General features: G+C 41.3%; 1 protein-coding gene across 1 annotated transcript in view; it reads left to right on the plus strand.

The window, feature by feature from the left end:
• HSD17B12 (hydroxysteroid 17-beta dehydrogenase 12) overlaps positions 1-2,656 on the plus strand; it is a 57,807-nt gene that overhangs the window by 21,545 nt on the left and 33,606 nt on the right. The gene's annotated exons all lie outside the window — the stretch shown is intronic.

The raw sequence follows: 2,656 nt of genomic DNA on the forward strand, positions 1-2,656 counted from the left end.
TCGGAAGAGAAAACCCATGGGTTGAGATAAAAACAGTTTAATAATGGAAATAAAATGAAGTAAAATAGCAGTAGTAATAATAATATACGAAGCAAGCGGAGCACAACGCAGTTGCTCACCACCGGATGACCAATGCCCAGCCTGTCCTCGAGCAGTGATTGCAGTCCTTTTCACCCCACGGGTCAGCCCGAGCATGACATCATATGGTCTGGAATTGCCCTTGGGCCAGTTGGGGTCAGCTGTCCTGGCTGTGCCCCCTCCCAGCTTCTTGTGCCCCTGGCAGAGCAGGGGAAGCTGAAAAGTCCTTGACCAGTCTAAGCACTACCCAGCAACAACTGAAACATTGGTGAGTTATCAACATTCTTCTCTTACTAAATCTAGAACACAGCACTGTGCCAGCTACTAGGAAGGAAATTAACTCTGTCCCAGCCAAAACCAGGACACAGAGAAACTTTGAAGATTAAAATTAATGTCTGTTCTAATCTGTCCTGTCAAAATCAACTCTGGGAATGTAAGGCTTGCAAGCTGCCTGTCACGTAGCAATCGCTGCAGAATAGTGTATTGCTTGAAGGTCTCAAAGCACCAGGAAACCTCTTGCTGTGTGAGGTCCATGTCCACACTGGAAGGGTTTTTATTATTTCTTAGGCTATGAGAAGGTTATGGTGATGCACAAAATCATGAAAATCTGACTCTTTATAGTCTTGCTCACAGTGGGCACTAAAGCAGTGAATGTGTCTCAAGTTTTGTGTGAGCTTATTGCGGGAAAACAAGCACGTTCCTCAAACAGAGCCTGGTTCTTGCTTTTATTTCCATGAGCACCTTGACTAAAACCATGGTAAAAATAGCAACTAAATACTCCAGAGTTGTGTGTTCTCTAGCTGAGTTTGTCCACTTTTTTTTTCCTTGCAGCCATTGCCAGTGCAGGTTTACAGAAATCTCTCTTCTAACTAGTCACTAGCAGGTTTAGAAGATCTCATGCTTGGACTCATCAGAATACATGATACGTAGGTTTTTTTCTCTTCCCCAGATATAGCTGTATTAATAGAAACCACTTGCCAGTGTAATTTTTCAACACAGATGATGGCTACTCCAGAAAGACCGTATCTTAATTTTTGTATGGCAATTAATTTCACGCTTTAATGCCTTATATTTTAAATTCTGTAGCATTTGTTGCACTTAGGAATATAGCTTTTGCTGATCTGCGTTTTTCATGTTTGTGGAGGGAAAACATGGGTTTAAATAAGAACAGCCATAAGGGATAAATTCTCAGGTTCCAGTATATTTTCTTCTTTCTGGTCTCGTCTGGAACAGTAGGTATGAGAAGCGTCGGTAGCACAGCGTAGTTGCCAGTGATCGATGCTGATTGTTTTTTTAGCCTTATACTTAGAGACGCGGGAGCCTCCGCGTACACTGCTCAAGATCGAGCTTCCGATTATATAGTTGCACAGTCTCTAACTAAAGTACTTACAGATTGAAATCCTTGTAAACTTCTTATTTGGAAGCTTCTTCTCACCCACGTACGAAGGCTAAAAGAGTTTGCATAATGTTTTGCTGTGTGTTCAAAACAGCGTCTGTCAGTGACTTTGAACATGTGCTAGCTACAGCAATATGTTAAACAAGCAGAGGTGGGAAATCTTTCTTTTCCTGTTCTTAAATTGCTGTGATTCTTGAAAGGAGTGTGAGCTGGACAGTATCTTACCCTGTTGTTACCCAGATTTCTCTAGGTAAAATATGCCTGGACAAACCGAAAACAAATTTTTTTTTTTTTTTTTTTAATATTCTCTTCCAAACTGCCGCAAAGTATGATCTGGTAGAAAATGATTGCTGGAAGTGGAAGGGTGCATATCTGGGACCCAGTCTGCAGTAAGGGGTGTGAATTTTGTGCAACTGTCTCTGTAGTATGAATCATATAAATATTCTAAATCTGGAGAGAATAACCAAGGTTAGTCCCAAAACCCTGCCACAGTTCATAGCCAAGATCCTTTCCAGAGAGATGGACTGAAAAATAGTTTATTTTAGGATGAAAAGAAGGAAAAAAACCCGGCTTGCTCTCACAATAGCAAGATTGGACCTTCTTCCTTTATAGAATGTTTTTCTCTCTTTCTAAATATAGCAAATGTCTGCTGGGAATTTGCCAACTCCCTGTTCTCAATTCCTGTGTTTTTTAAAGGTTATCTAAAAGTTAAAAATTTGAAACACACAACATGACTAATGAGCTAAGGCTTTCCATAAATACCCAAAGATCTGGGCTACAAGAGCTGTCATTCGAGGGAATCTCTGAATGAAGTTTGTGCGCTTTGCCAGAATCTCTCCTGCGCGTTTCCTGCTTGTCCTGCATCGCTGTTGATACTTAAAATATCTTTCAGGTTGGATGTTAGAAATTACAGCTTTTGGTGCAGGTGTAGGGGTATTTTTTTTTTTTTTTTTTTTTAAAAAAAAAGGCATCGGTACTTTTTGGGGGTGTTTCTTACCCCCGTGTAGACTCCCGCCCTGGAGGCACACGGTGCGGCTGAGCACACGTAGCACTTTGGGATTCTCTGGGGCGTTAGGCACTATATAAATGCAAAATGTTGCCACAGCAACCAGATGTCACACGATTCGCTTGCGTAAGATGAACAACAGATACTTAGGAAAAGGAGATCCCATTTGCTTGCCT

This window comes from Egretta garzetta, unplaced genomic scaffold (genome assembly GCF_000687185.1).
Source record: "Egretta garzetta isolate BGI_Z169 unplaced genomic scaffold, ASM68718v1 scaffold329, whole genome shotgun sequence".
NCBI classification, from domain to species: domain Eukaryota; kingdom Metazoa; phylum Chordata; class Aves; order Pelecaniformes; family Ardeidae; genus Egretta; species Egretta garzetta.